The 26,768-nt window shown below is 44.1% G+C and overlaps 1 long non-coding RNA gene across 1 annotated transcript in view; it reads right to left on the bottom strand.

The window, feature by feature from the left end:
* Window positions 1-26,768, bottom strand: part of LOC124805286 — an 852,916-nt gene that overhangs the window by 252,404 nt on the left and 573,744 nt on the right. The window contains exon 2 of the long non-coding RNA XR_007017430.1: window positions 8,953-9,008. This is a non-coding gene — a long non-coding RNA (uncharacterized LOC124805286). The remainder of the gene's footprint in view (window positions 1-8,952; window positions 9,009-26,768) is intronic.

Here is a 26,768-nt window from a genome sequence, read left to right as displayed (position 1 = left end):
TTATTAAACTGGTGTGCATGTTACTTACGGTGTTTCTTTGCGTATTCTCCAAACCAATGCGTCTTCATCCTTTCTAGCCGCGGTTGACATCGACAGACTTCGATTCACATATGCACAAGGCAATTTTTGCCATTGTGCAGTATTTCTTGCGCTGCATTATTTATACTTCAATTTTGTAAACTGAACTGAAGTTACACGTGTTTCTCACTCTGCGCTGTAACAGTGTTTCTCTCTGTTCGTTTGTTTTCGTTCACGTTGTGAGTGTTGCAATCCGCGAAAAGGGGGAGTTCAAAATGGTTCAAATGGCTCTGAGCACTATGCGACTTAACTTCTGAGGTCATCAGTCGCCTAGAACTTAGAACTAATTAAACATAGCTAACCTAAGGACATCACACACATCCATGCCCGAGGCAGGATTCGAACCTGCGACCGGAGCGGTCGCTTGGCTCCAGACTGTAGCGCCTAGAACCGCACGGCCACTCCGGCCGGCTGAAATGTTCAACTGAGCTTACGCTCAGTTTCTAATCACATTCATATTGCCGAAAGCGAAACGCACTGCAGAGATTCCAGGAAATGGAAGTTCCTCTTTTTCTGTTTCAGCGCATCCACCTAGAGTCACGCGACAGCTCAAAGTCTTTTTCCCTCGCCCACAGTTTCCTGTCGGCGGCACCCCATGCCTTCTCTGGCCTGCTTGCTTTGTCCATGCTCGTCCGTAGCTTCGTGGTTTCTCCCTCAGTTTGAAACTCCTCCTAATATTTCCGACTGTGAAATATTGCTCATATGTAAACCAGTTTTATATAACAGTGCAGTTTTATGCTCCTTCAAGAAATAGTCAAATATCTGTTAGTTTAGCCAGTGGCCGTCAGACTTGGCCCCAGTCGTATGCGTCCGGGTACTAAGAATTCGTGCGGCCCGCGGTTCTCAGCCGTATTCTATAGTATGCATCTAGCAAATTAACACCCGACTCCAGAAAAGTCGAATAACGTTAAGAATTTCATAAGAGGGTAGTTTTCCTTCTTAGTAAGAAACAAAAATAGAGAGACAGTAATATTTTACGTAATATGGTTCAAATGGTTCAAATAGCTCTGAGCACTATGCGACTTAACTTCTGAGGGCATCAGTCGCCTAGAACTTAGAACTAATTAAACCTAACTAACCTAAGGACATCACACACATCCATGCCCGAGGCAGGATTCGAACCTGCGACCGTAGCGGGCGCTTGGCTCCAGACTGTAGCGCCTAGAACCGCACGCCCACTCCGGCCGGCTTACGTAATATGAGCTTAGTTTTAACTGACATTCATGGATTCTGCTGTGAGCTAAGTAAAGCTGCCAGCTTACCTCAGGGATGGAGAGGTAAGTAAGGCGACCACTGCGGTGTTGCGGTGTTAGAGCACGTGAGAGAAGGGATGTTTAATTCTTTGTCTTCTAGTACTGCCGACTCACGGGAGTGCGTGGCTCGGTACCGATCACCTGCTATGGGACAAATTTTGACGTGGGAGCAACATGGGTTAGTGAATGCGCATTATAGCGATGGTCCTCTGCAAATGCGGTACACATTTGTTCCAAGGAACGTAAAATTAATTAAGGCTGTTGCAATGCAATGCAACAAGTAGAATAGAAATGCCGTTCAGAACATTTAATAAACATCTGAGATCGTATCTCCTATTGCAAAATGCATTTCAATACAAGTACAATTACTGTTGTTAATCAGTTAATCATCTGCTCACATAGACAACACAACAACCCTTCGTCAGGCAATTATAGTGTCACAAATTTGGGGTCGCGGAGGGCAGCGGTTTGAAACAGAGAACTGTGAACACGGAGTGTTCCGAATGGTGACAACTTTTGAAGATCAGTACTTGGAGGCCAGGCGGCTAACATATCACACCGTTTACGAACTTCCGGCATGCTGGAGTAACTTGGGTCAGCAGCTTCTGTTAATCAGTAGAACGAAAAACCAGTCCAAGTTGCAGATATTTTATTTTTCATTCGATTACTAATTTCGGGCTGAGACCCATTTTCAAGTCGACATAACAAAGTCTAAAATGGCACTTCCTAAGATGTCGAAAAATGTGTAATGTACATCACAGTGCATACAGATAACATCGCACTGCACGGTAATGTACATTACACATTTTTCGACATCTTAGGAAGTGCCATTTTCGACTTTGTTATGTTGATTTGAAAATGGGTCTTAGCCCGAAACTAGTCATCGAATGAAAAATAAAATATTTGCCACTTGGATTCGTTTTTCGTTCTGTTGGTTATCACATCGTTATTACATATGGTCTGTTGGGTACTCTGAACATACTAATTTAGGTAGGCGACCAGTTAATAATAAGATTGGTTTTTCTACTGCCCGAGGTCCCGCCCCCGCCTCTCCCCTCCCCCCCCCCCCCCCCAATTCAACATTGACTCTTGAGCTAAAATGTTTGGTGTTGACCTACTTCCATGAATCCTTACAAGTATGCCAGGATCGTGAGTCTTGTTCCCCTTACGGTCTTTCTCTCTACATTCTGGAGAATTTCTCTATTGCTTGAAAGTTTACATCAGGTATTATTGGGATTGCACCCATAATTTTTATGGGATAGTCATATTCAAGAACTCTTAACTCCTTCAAGCTGCAGTCGAAGATGTATTCTGTTTTCAACTCTGAATAACTGTGCATAGACCGGCCGGTGTGGCCGTGCGGTTCTGGCGCTTCAGTCTGGAACTGCGTGACCGCTACGGTCGCAGGTTCGAATCCTGCCTCGGGCATGTATGTGTGTGATGTCCTTACGTTAGTTAGGTTTAAGTAGTTCTAAGTTCTAGGGGACTGATGACCACAGATGTTAAGTCCCATAGTGCTCAGAGCCATTTGAACCATTTTTTGAACTGTGCATAATTTGACTTTTTGTTAAAAGCAGTTTTTGTTCGACATATGCTATTTTTGTGTTTGAGAGAGGGTTTTTTAAGGGCAATGTCCTGTATAGTCAGTTAAAGGGATCTGAATTTCTTAAGAGTTTCGGTCTGTCTTACGTTCTCAAGGAATTTTGATCCATGTTTCTAGTTCCCCGTGAATTCGATCTTTTCTGAAGAAAAATTATTTCCTTTAGTCTGCAGTCGTACTTTTATTCTCTGTACTAACCACGAGTTTCGGTACCAATAGTATTATCAGACCGTACCCTGGTTGGCAGTAGTCAATCTCTTTAAACCAAATAAGTGTGTCGTATACTGAAGAAATTCTAAACTCTGTCAGTGTGGCGAGTTCTCCATACAAGTTCATTTGTATACTTGCTTCCTCGGCGTTCCATCGTAATACGACAGACTCACCAGAAAAAGCCATGAATCCGACTCTTATCTCTATTGACTCTTTTTTGCTAAGCAGATGTCGTTCTCTCAGGATGACACTCTGAATTCCTGATTCTCACAATCTTTCGTAGGACGCAGCTGAATAGTAATGGCATAAACCGTTCACGTCGTCTGAGTCCTCTCTTAAATATCAAACATCGGGAGATTTCTTCCAGAAACTTCTCAGTGGACGTTGCTTAAAACCATAAACTTGTTTTTGGTTACAGATTCTCGAATGATCTCATCGTGTATTTCTTTGTCCATCTAGTCGTAACGGTTTACGAAGTCTAAGGTCGAGTAACTAATCGAATAGCAAAAATAGAAATTTATAGCACAACTTGACCAAAAGAAGGAGTCGGTTGCTACCACACATCCTGAGACATCAGGGAAGTGCAACTTGGTGATGTAAGGAAGGTTAGGGGTTCAACATTGTATTGGGGAACCAAGGCTGAATACAGCAGACGGGTTCAAACGGATGGGGGCTACAGCTCCTGTGCAGGGATGAAGAGTCTTACACTGGATAGCTAGCGTGGAGAGTTGCATCAAACGGCAAACGGACTAAAGATCTCAGCACCACACTGAGCGACATGACAATTTCCTTGGTGCGTAACCCTAGCCGACGAATTGTAGACAAGGCGTTCTCATTTGAGGAGCAGCATTTTTTGACGTATTTTTTACCGATCAGTTCATATAAGGTCCCTTTCGCACGGTAGGTCTTACATCTGGATGTACTTCTCCGCTTGCTGCAGTCGGCCTTCGGCGCACAGAGGCGAAGTCTAGAAATTTGTAGCTTACACGTCACGTTATGCTGATTGTATACAGCAGGTATCCCTCGATCACGTTGCCACTAAAATCGAAAGACTTGCATCCGGCGAACGGTGCACCCGACGGGAGGCCCTAGTCACACTGTTGGATAAATCTTGAGTGAATTGGAAGTGGAGTACTAATTTTTTGCGGCTGTGTATATGAGGGACATTTTTGCTCTTTATAATTTCCCTGTGTAAATCTTTTTCTCGTGTATGAGTAATGGAGTGCCTGATGTCTACGAGAAAGGAGAACGCCAGGCTTACGGGACATGCTTGCATTTGACCCTGCCCCTTTTCGCTTCTCAAATCACAACATAACATTTTTACTGTCAGGAACCTCTGTGCCCCACATCCAGCCTGATGGAATATTTGGTTGAAAAGATGCGCGACTCTTTAACGGGTCGATTTCAAACAGCCCGCTCTGCTTCTTGGAGTAGAGAATGTGACATGCAATAAATAAATAAAACTAAAGTACGATCTTCTTCAGTGAAACAGTAAAGCGAGTAGCGGTGGTTCACTTGACAGGCTACACTGCCGCCATAGTGAGCCGAAGACGAAGTTCTGCGTCTCTCATATGAAGAGACATATACAGTTCCATCTACAGAAGTCATGGGATAGCGATATACACATACACAGGTGGCGGTACTATCGCTCACACAGCCGGCCGTTGTGGCCGAGCGGTTCTAGGCGCTTCAGTCTGGAACCCCGCTGTTGCTACGGTCACAGGTTCGAATCCTGCCTCGGGCATGGATGTGTGTGATGTCCTTAGGTTTAAGTAGTTCTAAAGTCTAGGGGACTGATGACCTCAGATGTTAAGTGCTTAGAGCCATTTGAACAATTTTTTTTATCGCTCACACAAGAAACGTTTTCCCATGTGATTATGGCCGGACGTGGGAATTAACAGACTCGGAACGCGGAATGGTAGTTGGAGATAGACGCACGGGAAATTCTGTTTCGAAATTCAATATTGAGACATCCTCAGTGTCAAGAGTGTGCTGAGAATGCCAAACGTCAGGCATTATCTCTCACCAAGGGCAACGCAGTGACCTACGGTCATTACTTTTGACCGAGAGCAACGGCGCTTGGGTAAAGTTTTCACTGCTAACAGACAAGCAACCACAGAAATCGATGTGGGATGTACGACGAACGTATCCGTTAGTAAAATGCGGCGATATTTGGTGTTAATGGGATACGGCAGCACGACATCGCCTGCAGCATCTCTCCTGGGCTCGTGATCATTTCAATTGGACGCTAGGCGACTGGAAAACTGTGTCCTGGTCTGACGAGTCCCAACTTCAGTTGGTAAGAGCTGATGGTAGACCCATGGGAGATGATGGTGGACTCCATGAAGGCATGGACCCAAGCTGCCAACCAGGACCGGCCTTAGGTATGTGTAAACGGTGCAACCGCACAGGTCCCCAGCTTCTAGTGGCCGCGTGCAAAACATTAGAAGGTAATTTGCAAACTGTCACCCGTAATTTTGTTATTACAGATAAATTTAAAAAAATAAAGTGAGGTGTTTCTAAAACTACTTTTTATCTAATGTAATGTCCGCCCCCGGTAGCTGTGTGGTCAGCGTGACAGACTGTCAATCCTAAGGGCCCGGGTTCGATTCCCGGCTGGGTCGGAGATTTTCTCTGCTCAGGGACTGGGTATTGTGTTGTCCTAATCATCATCATTTCTTCCCCATCGACGCGCAGGTCGCCGAAGGGGCGTCAAATCGAAAGACCTGCACCAGGCAAACGGTGTACCCGACGGGAGGCCCTAGCCACACGACATTTTATCTAATGTAATTCAATTATATACACTTTGTGACACGACTATGGCCACTGAGTACGTTTCAGAAAATTATGCCTTCATCAGAGTCGAAGGAACGAGGGACTATAATACTAACGCGCTACAGTAATTTCCAATGTCGACACGATTAGTGTTCATGCGTAAATTAAGAGCGTATCTTCGCACCCTTTCTACTCATTGTTGTGGCTACCAGTCAAGCAGTACATTCTTCCGCCAGCAGGTGTTTCCCACATCCTTAGTGTTTATAACCTACAACTCATTTGATTTCTTGTAAATATAGAGCATAGTCAAGTGATGAAAACATTTAAGTGTATATCCTGAACAACACTTTCGAACCTAATTTGATTTGGAATTTCATTACACTGGAAGGATTCCCAAAGCTAAGTTACTTTTTATTATAAACATTTTAGCAATTACCATGCCTATTAAGATTCCTTACGCGACTAATTATTTTCCTATCACAACTGTAGGTCTGCTGAAGTAAGTCTTTTGATATAATGGTGGTATGTCGATAACGAATCTTAGAATTTTTTTGAGTTTGATGAAGGTGTAGAACCTGTGCTGGAGAGGGGCGGGGAGGGGGTTGGGGATGCGGTAGAGCGGCGAACGGAAGTTTTGCACATGGCCCCGCGCCATCTAAGACCGGCCGTGTTGTCAAGGCACTGTGCAAGTTGATGGTGGCTTCATAAAGGTGTGGGCTGTGTTTACAAGGAATGGACTGGGCTCTGTGGTCGAAGTGAACCAATTGTTGACTGAAAACGGCTGTAATCGGCTACTTGGAGGCCATTTGCATCCATTCATGGACTACATGTTCCCAAACAACAATGGAATTTTTATGGATGTCATTGCGTTGGACCACAATTGTTCGAGATTGGTTTCAAGAACATTTTGGACAGTTCGAGCGAATGCTTTAACCACCCAGTCGCTTGACGTGAGTCGAATCGAACATTTATGGGACATAATCGGCAGATCCATTCGTGCACAACATTCTGCATCGGCAACTCTTTCGCAGTTATGGACGGCTGTAGAGGTAGCATGGCTCGGTATTTATGCAGGGGACTTCCGGCGACTTAATGAGTCCGTGCCACATCTAGCTGCTGCACTACGCCGGGTAAAAGAATCTACGACACGATATTTGGAGCTGCCTGTATCCCCATCTGTCTGACTGGGCACTGGGTCGTGAGTAGTATTGTACCCGTCGTTCTTCTACGAGAGACGCGTGCATTGCATTACTATCTGCCGCTGCTCCCTATTCTGAAGGACATATCAGCAGCATATGTCGCTTCCATCCCAAGAGATAGTTCAGAGGGCGAACGTCCATCAGCCTAACAGAGCACGACGGCCGCCCGGGAGGTCTCTTTCGGCGTAGGGCACAGACCGACAGAGCAGTCAAGAAGGGACAGGTTGTGTGCGAGGCGGGGGCGGCTCTCAGCGGCAGTGGGCAGTAATTAAGCAGCCTGCTCCGGCCGGCATTATGTGCTTACCGGCACGGAGGAACCCGCCATGAGAATAGCCGCGAGATCAAAGAGGCCGCCGCACGGACCGGCGGGGTCACGGGGATAATGCGCGCCAGCTGGGGACGCCGCCGCCGCGTCTCATTACAAATATTGCCCCGCGGACGGCTGCCGTTTCGGGGGCTGGGGGTGGGGAGAGCGCACAACTGATTCACTCATCTGACGAGAGGGCGTGTCCGGCATCCCTCCAGTCAATACACTCGATAACACTACTTACGCTCATTGCTGGACTGCCACCAAAACCCTGTTCAGATTCACAAAGGGCTACAGCGATTTCTGTCCTGATGGTGACTCATTCTTCACATTATTACACTCTAAGGGGAAAAACGATGCAACACGAAGCACTTATCGCCGCGCGGGATTAGCCGAGCGGTCTTAAGCGCTGCAGTCATGGACTGTGCGGCTGGTCCCGGCGGAGGTTCGAGTCCTCCCTCGGGCATGGGTGTGTGTGTTTGTCCTTAGGATAATTTAAGTTAAGTAGTGTGTAAGCTTAGGAAGTGATGACCTTAGCAGTTAAGTCCCATAAGATTTAACACACATTTGAACATTTTTTGAAGCACTTATCCGAAAGGGATGGAAACTGATACATGTGATGCACATGTACAGGAAGACTGGATAATTTATTCAAGAGGATGAGCTTCATAATTTGAGCAAGGCAGTAACGGATTGGCTACTGGCGAAGCAGCAGAAACTCTCGCCGTGTGCGGGTGGGCATTGTATTGCTGAAATGTAAGTCCAGGATGACTTGCCATGGAGGGCACCAAAACAGTACATAGAATATCGTGTAATGCTGCCACTGATGACAATTAACGGGATCCTGCTACCAAAAGAAACGGCAACCAAAAACATAGCTCTTGGTTGTCGGGCCGTACGGCGGGCGACAGTTGAGATTTCTATCCCAGTTCAGTCTGGGGCGTCTCCAGACGTGTCTGAGCTGGTCACTGGGGCTCATCTCTGAAGACAGTTCTACTACGTGCGTACCTCCGCGGTATTGCTAAAAGGCCGATCAACTGTAAGCAACCGGCCGCAGTGGCCGAGCGGTTCTAGGCGCTTCAGTCCGGCACCGCGAGACTGCTACGGTCGCAGGTTCGAATCCTGCCTCGGGCATGGATGTGTGTGATGTCCTTAGGTTAGCTGGGTTTAAGTAGTTCTAAGTTCTAGGGGACTGATGACCTCAGATGTTAAGTCCCATAGTGCTCAGAGCCATTTTTTTTTAACTGTAAGCGCCCCGTGGAAGCCAGCAATACACTGAAACGCGGAAATCCACGGTGCCAAGGAGGAAAACAAAGTAAAAATTTTTTCATAAGCTGGGCTGTCGTAGGATGACGACTGAAGAGCGTGAGACTTCACGTGTGGCTGCGCGCCTTCTCCCTTTCTAGTGTACATACGGGAGAGCAGTCGGGCAGACACTTGTGAGCCGCTGGGAGGGTGGCACACGGGACTCACCTCCCTCCCTCACACACACACATACACAGAACGCTGCTGAGGGGCGGCGGCTCTTACCTGTGCAACGTGTGGGCACGCGCGGCTGGCTGCATGCCGTCTACCGCTCGCACTCCCTGCAACAAAGCAACAACAATGTTTTGAGCACACGGCGTCTCGTGGTGGCGTTGCGCCAGGCGCTGGTTGTCGCGAGAGCGCAGGCAGCGGGCAACGCTATACTTTTTTAACACCGCTGCACGCCTTCTAGCGGTCTTTCACAGAACGTGCAACCTCTCTGCTTTGTTTTGCTCGCATGTCTGCAGACTTGACGATACCGGCAAGCTATTACAGGAAAGCTTGCCTCTGTACTTTAAACGAAGAGTTTTAGACGGTCATCAGAAATGTGTATCTAATATTTTATCACCATAATATAATGGATAGATAGCATTATCGTATTTAGAATTCTTCGACATGGCAATGCAGTATTACATTAACCTACCACCGGTCACACCGTTGTATATTATACAAACTCTGGCTTATTTTAACTACCCATCTTTTCTGGCCAGCTTCTCGGGATACTACGTTAGCTATTCATAATATCAATTCTCTTGCTACATTCCTCTCCCCACGCCTTGGTTGCTGGGTACATAAACAATTTAGTCAGTACATGCCTGGTTGTTGTACCGAATGCAATGCGCTATCGGTGAAGGGTTAAATGCTTTGTCGTCCAGGCACAGATCCAAGGATCTCTCCCTTGTCTGTCTCCTCCACTTCCTCCTCATATGTAGTATGTCAACTTCACCTGTAACGTACCCCAGATGTGTATGATTTTAATAACAACAATAAAATATATAAAATATTTAATATAATACTAACAAATTGTTTAGTTACCATAAAATACACCAACTATGCTTTTCTAACAATAATTTGTTTAGATCATTATACAGTACACTGATTTACCGTAAGGTCCAGGAAACTGCGAGTCAGAAAAATGTAGGCTTTGTGAAGCAAATGTCCAAAAATTTGATAAGTGCTAGTATTATATAATTAATTTAAAAACAATAAAAACGACAAGGGAAACAGCGAAAAAGTCTCAGAAAACTTACGGGCCCGCTATTATGAATGGTAAATAGATTAAACGCAAAACTACAAACCTACACACCAATGGTCAACTTCATTGAAAATACATCGCTGACGCTTGAAGTTCTATGATCGCATCTAGAGCAACGAAAAAGCTACTTAATATCATGAATTCAAAACAGGTAAAAACTTCCTGGCAGACTAAAACTGTGTGCCGGACCGAGACTCGAACTCGGGACCTTTGCCTTTCGCGGGCAAGTGCTCTACCAACTGAGCTTCCCAAGCTACCCAAGCTTGGGTAGCTCAGTTGGTAGAGCACTTGCCCGCGAATGGCAAAGGTCCCGAGTTCGAGTCTGGGTCCGGCACACAGTTTTAATCTGCCAGGAAGTTTCATATCAGTGCACACTCCGCTGCAGAGTGGAAATCTTATTATTCAGGTAAAAACTGTTTGGTTAAAAGAAATAAGCAGCACTTACGAGAAATGAACGTCACTGAAAATACCATCAGAGAACGCAAAAGGCTGTGGAATCGAAGTTCCAAATCATACATTCCCACAGAAATCTAAAAAGACCACTTGAAAACAATGGACGCTGGTAAGCAAGAAATCACATAGCGAGTTCATGAAGAGATTTTGCAAGGAGAAGAAGGAAAGGAAGCTACCAAGTCCAAACGCGCTCTTTAACTGGGAATAACGAAGAAAGGAGAAAGAATAATAAGAAATTCTTTCAACATTGATATCATTAATAGATACACTATTTGAAACTGAATATAGTTATATAGGCCCTCTTTTGTTCCTTATCTATATAAATGATTTAGGAGACAATCGGAGCAGCTGTCTTAGGGCGTTAACAGATGATGCTGTCGTTCATCGTCTGGTAGTCATCAGAACATTTAAAAAAAAAATTGCAAACCGATTTAGGAAAGATACGTGTATGGTGTGAAAACTGGCAATTGACTCTAAATAATGAAAAGTGTGAGGTCATCCAGATGAGTGCTAAAAGTAATCCATTAAACATCAGTTATACGATAAATCAGTCAAATCTAAAGTCCGTAAATTCATATAAAATATCTAGGACTTACAATTATGAACAACTTAAATGGAAAAAAACACACAGAAAATGTGGTGAGGAAGGCGAATACAGGACTGCGTTTTATTGGCAGAACACTTAGTAGATGAACAGATCTACTAAAGAGACCGCCTACACTACGCCTGTCCGTTCTGTTTCGGAGTACTGCTGCACTATCTGGGATCCTTACATCGAGAAAGTTCAAAGAAGAGCAGCACATTTTGTGCTATCGAGAAACATGTGAGATAGGTCACTGACATGATACAGAATTTGGGCGGAAATCTTTAAAAAAAAGTCGTTTCTCGTTTCGGCGAAATCTTCTCACGAAATTTCAATCACCAACGTTCTCCCTCAAACGCCAAAATATGTTGTTGAAGACGACCTACATGGGGAGAAACGATCATCATAATAAAATAAAGGAAATCAGATAATAATAAGTGTGAGTTTTCCCCGCGCGCAGTTGGAGAGTGGCATAACAGAGAATTACTGTGAATGTGGTTCGATGAACCCTCTGCCAGGCACTTAAGTGTGGTTTGCAGAGTATTTATGTAGACACAGATGTAGAAGCGCAGCTACATCCTTTAATGTTTGCCGGCCGCGGTGGCAGAGCGCTTCTAGGCGCTTCAGTCCGGAACCGCGTGACTGCTACGGTCGCAGCTTCGAATCCTGCCTCGGGCATGGATGTATGTGATGTCCGTAGGTTAGATGGGTTTAAGTAGTTCTGGGTTCTAGGGGACTGATGACCTCCGGTGTTAAGTCCCATAGTGCTCAGAGCCATTTCAACCATCAGTGTTTCAGCACGCACTATGACTGTGAACCCTTACCTGCAGACAACAGCTATACGACAATGGGAATGAGGAGAATGTTTGTTTCAGTAGTTTCTACCTAGTTTCGGGAAGGCAGCCTTTCTTTTACTTCTTTTCTTATTTTTCTTGGTCGTTCTCTTTCTGTCTTGCCTTATTCAACTTCCTGTGGTTCAACATGAGGGCATACAACCCGCATAGAGTTCGTTGCTGACGTCAGGTATGTTTTACCTGGCTGTAATGTTACCAATTAGCTCGAAAGCCCATCCACGTGAGCACGTTGTCAAGCAAGCAACTGAAAAGTGCCTTGCGTTAAACGTGCCTTGTAAATTCTATTATTCCTTGCAAATTTCAAGACACTTAAGTTTCATGCTACTCCATTCTTCGAAAGAATTCTATGAAATTTGAAAATTGATCTGTCTGAAAATATAAATGCTTCTACAAACGTTTTTGGTGGGCGAAGGGGATGTCCGTGAACTTCACAACCCGCACACTCCTCCCCTTGGATCCACCCCAGTCTGGCAATCCCGCATGCCATATTTCAACAGGAAAAATGTCGCACAGACTTACAATCTTCGTCCAAAAAACGAAGATGATACAGGTGCGCTTTCGCCCGACATTTTACCCACTGAATAAGTTTGGAATGTGGTTCATCTGTTACTTGACCAGTGCAATACTGAAGCAACCACTGTAGCTGATTGTAGGTGCTTTGTAGACTTTCACTCAGACTGTGCGTGTTTGTGAGTGTTTTTGGCGGGGGGCAGGGGGCGGGAGTGGGAGGGAAGGCGCGAAAGAGAGATTACGCAGAAACTCACTCTTGCCCTTGTCATTCCATCCGCTATTTAGAAGAGCTGAATCTTCAAAGTCATAAATCATATAAAAGTCTTTAATCTCAAACATCTGCGTATTTCATGAATCTAATATGTGCTATGAAGTTTTGTGTCAGTTAAACATGTCATGATGGTGCTGCAACCGTTTGTACAGGGTGGCCAAAATGAGAGTGGTCCGGGGAATATTTCTTGCACCTTCAATAGGCAAGCCACCTTACATCATCCGCTTTGGATAAAGGTGCATATCTTAAAGCGCACGAAATATTTTCTGGGTCACTTTCATTTTGTCCGTCCTGAATATTAATAACAAGCTCCACGTCGTACAATAATGAACACGAAATTTGATAATCGTGGATGAAACAATAGCTTGTGTTGGCGTCAAATTTGCAAGAAGTGCAGGAAATTGCAAGATGTTCAGTGTGCGAGAGGACAGGGGAGAAATTAATCGTAGAGAATTCGAGTAGATGTGAGTTGATGGATACAGAAGGTGGGAAGGAGTGCATGGACGCTGGAGTTTGGAGGGTGTGGTAACAATTTTATGGAACGGAAGTCAAGGCGACATTGGCCACAGAGAGGACTGGTTGGATTAGTCCCCTAACGCTTTGTAGATGTCGAGTATACCCACGTCAGGCCAGTTAATAGTGTTAGGCTATTGTAGGCTTTTTATTGTGTGGTTAGTAAGAACTATTCCTGTGATAGGTTACGGCCGAGAGTTAAACCGAAGTATTTTAGTATTAAGTGTCGGCCGGTAGTAGTAATTGGCTTCAGAACTTCTGAAACGTCCCCTTTGAACAATTTATACAGGACTGTGCTTAACCTGACACACAATATTTTGTTAGCGCAACGCAATCTGACTTTCAATAATTCGTACAAAACAATGGCCCTGACTAACATTTAACTATACCTTTCACAAATCACTTACCTCACAAAAATCTTCGCTGCTCAAGCTACTGCAATACAGCGAGCGCCACTACTGCCAGCTAAATAAAAGATTCAAACTATGGAAGGCACTAACTACTGATAGGGATAGTTAGCAAATGAAAGATATTAATAGAGAACGAACAATGTATTTACCTTGATATCATCACAAGTCATAATATATATATCAGTTCATGACAAATTACAAACCTCCGCCATCTCTCTCCCCACATCCACCACTGCTGGCGGCTCACCTCCAACTGCGCAACGCTACGCGCTGTTCACAGCCAGCTGCCTAACACTACAATGGCGAGTATTACAACAATGCAAAGCAGCCACAGACTGCACACAGCACAGCCAGTGATTTTCATATTGAGCGCTACGTAACGTTGCCAATAAGAAAACATAAACAGCCTACTTACATAGAGAAAACATAAACAGCCTACTTACACTTCAGAACTCAATCCGATGCTCTTAACGGCACAAAATCTACAGGTGTAAAGGTAATATCAAGAGTACCAGAAGGGGTGTGATAGGGCCTTTAGTATTCGCAATATACTTGAAAGTAAATAAAGCAAGAAGCTCCACGAGACTGTTGGCAGACGCTACCGTTGCAACGAAAGATGAATGTAGCGAAATGCAGGAATACCTGCTGTGGCTCGACAATTGGGGCAAGGATTGGCAGTTCTTCCTGAGTGTAAATGTATATGTAAAGTATGGCGCAGAAACAGGCGAAGAAATCCGTAGTTATTCGTTATACTATCGGCGACAGAAGACTGCAGACAACAACTACTGGTTAGTTACACCGTTTGTACATATATAAGGAAACACCAAAAACATAACACATTACCATGCCTAATACGGCGTAGGAAACCCGTTGGCATTCGAAAACACTTCCAGTTGTCTCGGAATTGATAAATAAACGTCCTGTACGCTTTTCAAGCGAATATTATATCATATCAATTCAAGACATAAAGTCTGAAAATGAGTCCGTGGTCATATTTTTGGCACTTTATTTTACAGGTCCGTCTTGATCACATAAATTTTTACATTTCACTATGACCGGTTTCGGCTACTGCCATCTTCAGATCATAAAATATTGTGATGTAGTATGAACGTCAAACTAAACATGTAGGTACATTACAGCACACTTCCTGCAAAATAGTGCCAAGTTCGGGTAACGATGGTGGGGGTGGATAGCGATCACGCACACTTTTGCCCAAAGGAGACAACAAAGACTCAATAATACTGGGATCTGTTGACTAGTTGCCAGGTGAGACGTGACAATTCATCCTCCTGTTTACAAAACCAGTTCAGTACGATGTAACGTGTGTGAGCAGAGGCTCAGGTTTTCTTCGAACACGTCATCACCATTCTGGAATAAACGTTGTATAGTGTGATGGACCTGATCATCCAGAATGGTCACGTAACCCTTGGCAGTAAAGCGACCTCGCACAGTAACCATAGGGTCCACGGAATACCACGATGTGGCAGCAAAAATCACCACCGAACCCACGCCGTACTTCACTCTTGGGACGTAAGCTCGACCAGAAGTTGGAAACAGTGAGAGACAAGACCCACCCGACCCAATAACATTCTTCCATTGCTCCAAAACCGATGTTTTATGGTTTCGGCGCCACATTTCCGGCTTACGGGCATTTGCATCACTGATGAGTGATTTTGAAACCCCAGCTTGCCCTGAAATTCCCAGCTTATGGAGCTGACTTGGTTTTGTTTTGGTGATGACAGAGTTCGCGAGCGCCACATGCAGATCTGCACTGACTTTTGCAGCTGTCGTCCTCTTATTTTTCGTGGCAATCCTCTTCAATAACTGTCCTTCATGAACACTCAACTCAAAATTTCGTCAGTGTTGTGACTTAGCAGTCGATGTTTTTTCGCTTTCCCTATTTGCGGTATAAATCTTCGATACGAAGTCTCTTGAAACATCAAACACTTCGGCTACCTTCGGCACCTACAATACGAGCACCAATAATTTGGCCAGGTTCGAATTTTCTTAGTTCCGACGTACTGCACTCACAACGCGTTTAGGACATTTCACAGATGCCGTTAGTGGTTAAATAAATCAGCTCAATCTGCTGCCTTGAATAGCGTCTACTTTTATGTCGAATTTTTATTCTTGGCCAACCACTGTATATGGAGAGGTCTAAAGTGACATGGCCACGGAAGAGTAATGTAGAAAACGCAGATGCCAGCGTGAGATTCTTTGGAAGGCTCTGGAGAAAATGTAATTCTAGCACGAAAGAAGTGGATTACAAAACTTTCTTTTCTTTCGGATATTAATATTCAGTAGCCGAGACCCTTGCCAGGTTTAGTTGATAGAAGAGATACAGAAGGTCCAACGAAGAGCGTAAGTGGATCGTTTAATAATCGCGAGATCGTTATCGAAACGCTCAATGAACTGTTGTTTGCGGACACTAAAAAATAGTTGCGCGTCAAACGTATTACACACACACACACACACACACACACACACACACACACACGCAGACACACACACACACACACACACACACACACACACCAAGAGATAGATAGAGAGAGACAGAGAGAAACTTCCACATAGAGAAAATATACGAGTAAGTGGCAACCAAATGAGGACAGAGATATACAAAAAAATAGTATGTAAAAGTAATCGCCATAACTGTTACTACATTTATACCTCTGTGAGACAGATATGATAAGCGAGTTGGGGTGGCAATTATTAAATGCCTTCATGGAAAATGTGTGTGGTTGCATACGGAACTGTGGTTGTACCCTGACGTGCACCCCTTCTTCGAAGGAAATCGACCGCAACGAACGTGTTTCTTCAGGACTCCACAAATACAGAGATCACGTGACGAGATATTGGGACTGTATGGAGGATGTGTGAGGGCCTGCCAACGATACTTCTGCGGCACTATCAAAACAACATTGGCAAAATGTGGTCGAGCACTATCTTGCCGCCGGCCGAAGTGGCCGTGCGGTTAAAGGCGCTGCAGTCTGGAACCGCAAGACCGCTACGGTCGCAGGTTCGAATCCTGCCTCGGGCATGGATGTTTGTGATGTCCTTAGGTTAGTTAGGTTTAACTAGTTCTAAGTTCTAGGGGACTAATGACCTCAGCAGTTGAGTCCCATAGTGCTTAGAGCCATTTTTGAACTATCTTGCCACAGAATCACGCATTCCGTCAACATTCCTGGGCGTTTGGACTTGTTGGTGCGCTTCAGTTTTCGCGGCGTTTTCACGTGTTGTTGTGCGTTAATTGTGGTGCCATGTTATAAAAAAAAGTCAGGAGCAGCGGGACCTCGCAGTCAAAGAAAAAGACCATCATGACTTTTCGTAGCTGGCGTGCCTGTTCTTTCTGTAACGCTGCAGACGTTTCGCCGGGAAGCCCTTACACATCCTCCGAACAGTCGTGACTTCTCCCCATGCGATTTCCACATTTTTGGAGCCCTGAAGAAAGATAGCCGTGGCCGTTGATTTGTTTCGGAGGACGAGGCGCACGCTTGGATACAGTCATGATTCCATAGGTAACCGCAGACATTTTTCCATCAAGGCACTGACCGTCTTATCTCTCAGCGGGATACATGTACTTATTGAGATTACTTTTCAAATGATGAGCATTTTACATAATTTTTTTTCTATGTATCTAGTTCTCATTTGATTGACCATTATATTGTTAACAACAGAAGACTAATATTCCTAGACGCAAATTTTCGATGTAAGTAACTTTCTACGTTAAGTTCTCTGTTGTTGCAAAAGACAAACGGTTAAAGAAAAACAGTTACATCGCAAAATAACACCAATAACGCATAATACAGAAAGCTACAAAAAGCGCCGTACGTAGTATATGAACGGGGAGTATCATAATCAATGGCGCATACGTATGCAGTTGAATGTACACGATACTAGAAGCAAAAAGGTCTTAGCAACAACATGGGCTGTAAAGTGCATGCGTTAAGAAATATGACGACTTCTTCACCTTCGCTACTGTGAAACGCATCTCTTCTACTGAACAAATGCTCATAGCTCTTAGGGTATGCGTTTTAGAGCCCATATTTACTGAGACTTTTGTGCTTCTAATATTCGTGTACTTCTTTCTGTACGCCATTATTACATGCCCTCTGCTGTTCCTAATTTACATTAACGATTTAGGAGATAATCTGAACAGCCCTCTTCGATGCAGATGATACTGTCATTTATCGTATAGTAACGCTATCAGAATGTCAAAACCAACTGCAAAATGACTTGCACACGATATCTGAAAAGTGTGACAAGTGGCAATTGTCTCTCGATAAGGAAAAGTGCGAGGTCATCCACATGAGTACGAAAAGACATCCATTACATTTCGATTACGCTATAAATGACACTAATTTAAAGACTGTCAGGTCGACTAAATACCTAGGAATTACAAATACAAATAACATAAATTGAAATTATCACGTAAAGAATGTTGTGGGGAAAGCTAACCAAACACTACGTTTAACTGGCAGAACAGTTAGAAGATGCAACCGGTTTACTAAAGAGGCTGCCTACACTACGGTTGTTCATCTTCTGCTACAGTACTGCTCTACTTTATGAGATCCTAAGTAGATAGGATTCATGGAGGACATCGGAAACTTCAAAGAAGGTCCCGTTTGATATTATCGCGAATACGGGAGAGAGTGTCACGGATGTGGCAAGCGTGCTGGGATGGTAATCATTAAAACAAAGGCGCTTTTCGTTGCGGCGAGACGTTTTCACGAAATTCAATCACCAACTCCCTCCTCTTGTATGTGAAAATTGCCATTGTGATGTTAAGCGATGACATGCTGATGTTCCCTGTCACGTTTTATTTGACTCGACATCACTATATGACTTCAGTATAGTAACAAGCATGTAGAAATGATGTCACAAGATCGGATGATGACGGCGAAAATCTGTCGAAACCGGTCATAGTAATAAAAAGAATTGCTAGCGATCTTGGAAAACTTTTAGATCGCCCTCAAAGTAAGGCAAATCCACCACACATAAAATTTGTGAATACTCTTTATAAACTGAAATTTCTGTAAGCACAAATAGGAAAGCAGCAAGTTCCCGTTATTTAACAGAAAGGAAATAAATAACCCATTAACGATGCTGTAACTTCACCGTAACAGATCTTGGAGAACGGAAGAAATAATGTGTTTGCTTAATACGGAACCTATCCAAAAACAAAAAGAGATGTTGACTGTTGAAATTCCGAGAGCGTACTTCCAAGGAAGAGTGCGGCAGAATATTACTAACACTAACAGTCGCATTACGAAATGGCCATAACGGAGAAAAATCAGTGAAAGTAGTTTACCGACAGTCAGTCTTCCCAAGCGCCATTCGCGGATGGAAAAGTGAAAGACAGAGAAGATAGTGGTTCTGGAAACACCCTCCGCTTCACACCGTAACGTGACTTGCGTAATATGTAAATAGGTGTTAGTTAATTGGTTAGAACGGTTATAAATCGTGAAGTCAGAGGGGCGGAAACTGCAGATGATTCGTCCCACAAATACATTGGTCAGCAACATTTTTGTTGCATTGCTGTCAGCAGTTGTTCTTATCAAATTTAAGGGTGCTGATTTCAGATGTGAGGTCGGTTTTTTGCTGAAAGCTCTAGTTTTTTTGCAGTTGCAAAACAACAGTATGTCATGTTTTTATCATTAAATCATAATGTAGGTGGACAAATATTTAAGTCTCTTGAACTTAAATGGTAAAGCAAATTAAATTAAATTAAAATCAAGCAGAAACACGGTGTAAATCTATTCAGTGGTAGTGATTGAAATACATTACGCCATCAAGAAGAGTATATTTCGATACAGTTGAGTTGTAACTAACACTTTCTCTCAGGCAGAAATTTTCGTTTCGGTCTCTTTCGTTTGCAGAAAATGTTCAAACGTGTGTGAAATCTTATGGGACTTAACTGCTAAGGTCACCAATCCCTAAGCTTACACACTACTTAACCTAAATTATCCTAAGGACGAACACACACGCCCATGTCCGAGGGACGACTCGAACCTCCGCCGGGACCAGCCGCATTCGTTTGTAGACTACTTGAAGGAGATCTCGTAAAATACCCCAGCAATATCTGCCATCATATATTTATCCCACTTCCCTTGATAGCGCTCTTCCATAGTCTTGAGGTCCTGATGGAACCGTTCGCCTTGCTGGTCACTGCCCTCTGCTAATTTTTCAGAGAATTTATCAAGATGACTACATAGGAAATGGAGTTTCAAACTTATCTTACACCCAGGATATGAAATGCTGACAACGTATCTGCTATGAGACTTTCACAGTCAGCCCTTTTTTTTTAATACCAAGGAAGCTTTCCATAACCGCCACGAATAACATCTGTGCAGCTCTTTCCTTGATGTTCATTTTTGTGATAAATCAGGAATATTAGATACGATATTTTACATATGTTTTTCGTACCAATTCCCTTTGTATTGACGATACAAAAAATTGCTATCACATGTGTGATGTACTGATTCTGGCCAGGACATGGAAATTGCGAAAGGCGAATCCTTATGGTTTCGTTTCGTCCAGTCACGTAGGATTTCCTCACAGTTTTAACATACAGTATGTGGGGCCCATGCTTCGTCTTGGTCGCCAAGAGTAAATTCGAAGTATGCTTCATAATTTTGCCTCACAACGGGCGTTATATTGCGTCTTTGACGAATAAGGGAGTAGTATCTATAAAGTAACAGAAACTCTTTGGAAGACTGTTACATTGACGTCTCTATGATGAAATGACATCACATATGAGAGAAAGAAGGTGCAATATTATAACGCTGTCAATAACATAAACACGTAAGTAATTTATCTGAAGGCAAAAGTTATAATTATATGAAAACTAGAGCATGGAGAGCAAAACCGATTTTAGATTATAAATCAGCAAATCAAAAAAAGTCACGAATCAGTAAAAAAAATCTCATGCAACTGAGAGTTCGAAAAAATTTGCTGACCAGTGTTATTGACAAGTGACAGAACAACAAACTTTTTCTTGGTGCCTCAAGCTAATATCAAACTTCCTTTTGAGAGCCGGTACAACCCTACAGTCGCAATTTTTAATACACGCGAAGTCCCACATCAGCATCTAAACGAATTAGTGTATGTGATGATTGAATGGTGCGGTCCACCTACCGTAAATGATTCGAAAGCTTAGACGAAGTTAATCCAAGTGGACAGTGGTGCTCGGAGTCGGTGGGGTGAGGTACGCGACTCCTAGTGTATGTAGTTGGGCGCGTGTGCGGCAGATGGCAGGAGGCCATTACTAGGGAGAGGCCGGCGGCCGGGCGGCCTACGTGACTGGAATGCCAGCCTCCAGCGACCAGGTCCAGCTCCAGGCTGTGCCTACAGCCTCCGGTCAGGATTCCACAAAGGTCTCGGCGGCGCAGGTCGCGCCGCCAAACAGTTTAGGTGTCGCCGGAGCTGGCGTGCTGCCTCCTCGAGCCACCTCGTTCGGACGAATTGTTTTTCTTGTGATGCAGTGCCGTCGTTAAGGAGTTCGGTCCTGCTCTAAATGGCCGAGATTCCTTTCCACCACCAAATCAAACGTATCACGATTAAAAGGTTGTCTAATCCCATCACTGAAGCAAGGAGGAAATATTGAAGTCACAGATATCAGTCTTCATGAAAATCACGACCATAAAACAACTGACATCCAACATTTGAAATACGCGCGCCACAATAAGAATTATAGTTTCTTTGCCTTCACTTACAACCAAATCGTCACCTTCCAACCTAAGCTAAATCTCGGGACACACCACAAATCAGTCACTACAACCTATATTTCAAAAACTGATACAGGAACAAATAAATATTTTCAGTGTCCTACTTTATTTCCGTTTGCGCAAGTTTGATGTGACATCCAACAAAATCATTACGTCACAGATCAAAGACGCCACCTTGCATCGCTACGATCAACCGACCCCCACAAGGAGGAGTAGTACCACGATAGCGCTAGTTTTTCCGACAGTAGGGGAAACAGCTTACTTCTGGTTATAAGCGTCATCTTTAAATATGTTTGATATCGTTTGAGGTATAAGTTACCACATCAGCAAGTCAACAGAAAGCTTGCTGACAAATCTTAAGCCGGTATGTTTCCATCTAAATGATATTCAAGACTAGGGTGTTGCACAATGAGAAATAGTGAAACGAATTCTGCGAAATATCACGAAGCGAAGGGGCAACAAAATGAATGGATCTATGGTGGTAAAGGAGAAATGGAAAGCACTGCTGTTCAGGGCACAGGCGGGTCATTCGGAACCGATCGACCGCCGTGTCATCCTCAGCCAATTGCGTCACGCGGGTGCCGTATGGAGGGGCATAGTAGTCAGCACGCCGTTGTCGGATTTGCAGACCTTGTTGCCACTACTCCTCACTCAGTTAGCTCCTCAACTGGCATCACGAGCTTGAGTGCATCCCGGTCCAGTCCTTCGACTAAGGAAAAATCCCTGGCAGTTTCGGGAATTGAACATGACCCTCCACATGGCAGTCAGACTCGCTGACCTCGCGGCTACGGAGGCGAACGATCTGTGACAGGGGAAGACTTAGTGAAGGGTGCTTCAAAAAGATTTTCCGATTTGGTAAGATTATACCATGTACAAGAATAATCATAAGAACTTGGGATGAATTTTAACATATGTATGGAAAGTTAACGCTTACGTTGGCGTCAGTTGTCAGTTACCGACTCATGTGGTGGCTGGTGCAGATCTCCTTCGTGCATCTAGCAAGCTCACTCGTTCATCACGCAATGTGCGCCGATTAGACATGGGGATGACAACTGCGAGAATAAGTCGAAAATTTCCTTTTGTCACCAGGAGGAAACGTCACAGTCCTGGAATCTGCCTACAAGAGTTTATCTTTAAAGTGAACCGCTTCGAAGATGGATAGGCCGTAAGAGGTGTACTAATCTAGCATTGCACCATTTCATTCAGGGTCACCTGAGCACACGCTATGTGATTTTGTTGTGGGACTGTGCGGAAGACTGTCTATGTCGCTTCCCTTTCAACGACTTTGGGTGAACTGCGACACTGCTTAGTAGCAGCACTGAATGTACAGTACGAGAAGTGGGGCCAATGGATGGCGGCGCTAATTGTGCGTAACAGGTTGAAAATTTGGGTTGGACCGGAAGCGTGTGCGGATGGCCAAGGCAATTAATGCCGTTCTAGAAGAGCGGAGCATCCAGGTTCGAGTCTCGGCCCAGCGCAAAGTTTCAGCCTTCACCACTGATTTATGTCAATGCCTGTCGGCGGCTGAAGTCATAATTTTTGCTTAATACAATACTGAATTTATAAGGGGCGATCAAAAAGTTTCCGTTCGAAGGCTGCAGGCAAAATCGCCGCTAGCAATGAGGCAATTATATGACCGACGCACCATGTTAAAGATACCCTTTTGTTAAAACACCGTGTCCTGCTGCGTGAAGAAATCCCTAACCGTAGGGCGGTTGTTAGAGTGGTTTTCGCCTGAGCCTAACTTCCGCTTTACGTCGGCGTCTTGTGACGAACCGCGATCAGCACGGAACTTGAAGCACCTTTCCATTTGGAGGGGTTTGGTAATAAAGTCTCCATGGTTCACGTTTCCGAACTACCTCAAGTCGGAAAGACACAGTTGCCACACTGCAACAACGCCCTCAAACGGAAACGTTTTGATCGTCCTTTATACTACCTCCAGGTATGCTGGCAAAGGTATGGGAGAGTTTGACTAAACATTTGAGAAAGGTCTTTTCTTTTTGTCATTAATTTTTGATTTTTAGTTTGATGTCGCCCACGACGAATCCTCTCTTGTGCCAACTTCTCCATCTCAGAGAAGCTATGACGCCGTATGTCCCGCCGTACGTTGAGTGTATTCTATGTCTGTCTTCTCCTATAGTTTTTACGATCTGCAGCACCCTCTAATAAAGTGGAAGTTTTAACACATGTCCTATAATCCTGGTCCTTCTTCGTGTCAGTGTTTTTTATACGTTCCTCTCTTCATCCCTTCTGGCGAGAACAACCCTATCGCTGAACTGTTCACAGTAAATTGCACTCTTCACTACCTTTCTATTCATAGCGAGTAAAAAAAAAAAAAAAAAAAAAAAAGAAAAGGTTCAAATGGCTCTGAGCACTATGGGACAACTTCTGAGGTCATCAGTCCCCAAGAACTTAGAACTTAGAACTACTTAAATCTAACTAACCAAAGGACATCACACACATTCATGCCCGACGCACGTTTCGAAACTGCGATCGTAGCGGTCGCGCGGTTCCAGACTGAAGCGCCTAGAAACGCTCGGCCACCAACCACAAGTACTGCGGAGTAGTTTTACGTAACTGCTCACGTCGCTGCCTGAGGCTAAGTTTAAATAATGGCAGTAGAATCCATTAAAAGTTTTTACCATTTTTACCCGTTACCATGTACAGCTGGCACACATCCTGCACCTCCCGAACGGTACCAAGGGGGCTATCGATCACATGTCCTCAGTGACCATGGCTGACACTTGCAACGTATTGAGGACAATACGCAAGTGTCATTCGTTATCAAATGCAACAGCGCGACCTGCGGGCTTGCCCAGAATCTTCATTTACGTTGAGTTGTCCATTTCTCGCGGTGTTTCCATATTTTTGTTCAGTCCCTGTATGTATCGTTTAAGAGACAGTGTATTCTACTGCATTACTGCGCAGATTAAAATACAAGATAAAGATATTAAAAAATTAGAGCTAGATCCAGAATAGAACTCTTGAACTCGACTGCTCTGACGCGAAACTTCACCCATCACTGCGCAGCGCAGGTGTGTGGTATTGAATGGAGTTACTTTTAGTACACGTAGTTTTACTGTTGTCAGAATGTCTTACTCTGACCGAAAATATGCACGGAACGAAATTTTTTAACAGGCATTTGTGCACTTTTAGTATGCAGGGAATCTTGTTCTGGCGTTCCACAGCACCAATTTTAATTCACCCTGTATGTTTCTTACGACAAAACAACGCTTAGATTTCGAAAACGTCTCGTACATGCAAAGAAACCACCTGCGTAGCCAAAGTGGAAGTTATCTGGTTTCAATCCCGGAGGTGGAAGCGATTTTCACCGCCGTATTTGGCGGACACGAGCAAGAGAGGCGGTGGTGTACGTTTCCTGGTTACCAGAATTGGCGCCATTGTCCTGAGTTAAATTCTGCGTAGTTGTGGATGCGTTATATCGGAGGTAAATATATTCGAACGTGGCCAGATTTTTGGTCTCGTATGGTAGGTGCTTCGGTAACCAAGGCAGCCGGTGCTTGATGTTTCAAGAGGCGCCGCATCGAAGATTTATACCACATACAGCGAAAGTGGAAAAATGTCATCTGCTAAGTCACAACGCGCACAAACATTATATTGACTGATTGTGATAGGTAGTCGTTGAAAGAGGGTTGTGGCGAAAGCTAAGGAGCCGGCGGCGGTAAATGTCACTGCAGAAATGAATGCCGCTCTCGCGAACCCTGTCAGCACCAAAACAACACGAAGGCAGCTTCCTAAGTAGGGAACCACAGAACAAGCTGCAATTCCAAAACCACTCGTACAAAGCCTGTATGATGGGACAATAGAAGGAGGTCATTTGGTCGTATAAATCTTGTTTTACACTGTTTCCAATTTATGTACTAGTTTACGGCCCAAGAGTGAGACGTGGCGTGGGTTCGGTAATGATTTGGGCAGCCTTATCGTGGCATTCCATGGACCCCATGGTTATTCTGCAAGGTCACATTACTGCCAAAGATTATGGGACCACTTTGGATCTAGCCCACGCCATGATACACCGTTTGTTCTACAATGGTGGTGATGTGTTCCAAGACGCGGAGCCCTGTTCACAGAGCTATCATCCAGGATAGGCTTTGTGAACACCGCAAGTTGCCACAAGTCACCACATGTCGCTGTTATTGAGCCTCTGTGGTCTGCTTTTGAGAGATAAGTGTGTGATCGTTATGCACTTCCATCATCGTTACTTGAATTTGGCGTTATTTTGCAGGAAGGATGGTGTAAGATTGTATTGAAAACCACACAGAGCCGCTTTCTATCCATTGAAACGTCTCTGTCAAGTCGTTTCGTAAGACGCTTGTCGAATTCGGTACAACTTATTTACTTTACTACCTGATTTTAGCTCAATTCATGAACTCTTCCAGAAAGACTGAGTACTCAAATACGGCCTATTGAATATTATGTGTGTTTAATGTGGGGTTTCGGTTTTGTTTTGTGGGAAACGCTGAGTTGGTCATCGTCTGCTGGGAGCAGACGATGTTGCTTTTCGTTCGAAGGAAAGCACAGGATGGCCAACTTAGGTTTCCAATACCTGAACAGAGAGGTTTATCCATCTTAGTCGAAGGCTATTTTTGTGTATGAGGTTGGTGACGGACGGCTACCCCTCTGGTAGCTTCCGCTGCACGGGGAGCTAGGTAATCTGGAAGGAGAAAGGGGCACTCTTCGGTGAACGCTTGGTGAGTACGGATCGTAGCTCTTAAGGGTGGTTTCAGGTGTTAGGAATCAGGTTGAGTTAGGACTTCGTAATTTTTAACTGGTGAAATACTAAGAACTTTAGCTTATCTGAAGAGTGTGAAGCGAGCTATTTTTTTAATGATTTTTAATCTTTTATTTTGTGGAAATTGCTTTTGTGTTTGTGTGTCGATTTTGTGCCACGTGTTTGGACCCTTCTGGTTCACCACGGCACCGCAATAGGCTTTTTTTTAACAGTTTGCTTGTTTAATGAGCTACAATTTCTGCAAGAATATCTGTTCTTTCGTGCTCTTTCTACAAAGCAGCACAACAGTTTGAGTCATAATGCACCACGAGCTCTAGTTCGGCCGTTTGCAAGCAGCAGACGCAGTTAGTATGTTAAATAACTATCGCACAGCCTTGTGTATTGGTTAAACCTCTGTCCAGAATAGAGCATGCGTAGAATCGTAATGCAAATCTCACTTAGATATTTTTATGGTATTAGTGCAAAGGAGATGGTAGTACAGTTGTCTCCCACCTCCGTCTTCTGTATTTCTTCTTGCTGTAGTTAAAGTGTGCTCCGTTTCATTCTGATGTAATTCTTACTTAAATATTTCGAATCAGGCACCAGTTATGTGTAGTTATGATGTGCAACCAAATATTTAGTTACAATAAATAATTTACGTGAAAGATAAATCCTTTGGTGTCGATCTTACCCCCTTACTCTGATTTCCATTCCTGAATTAATCAAGTTG

This window comes from Schistocerca piceifrons, chromosome 7 (genome assembly GCF_021461385.2).
Source record: "Schistocerca piceifrons isolate TAMUIC-IGC-003096 chromosome 7, iqSchPice1.1, whole genome shotgun sequence".
NCBI lineage: Eukaryota > Metazoa > Arthropoda > Insecta > Orthoptera > Acrididae > Schistocerca > Schistocerca piceifrons.
This window is presented reverse-complemented; position numbering and strand designations above follow the sequence as displayed.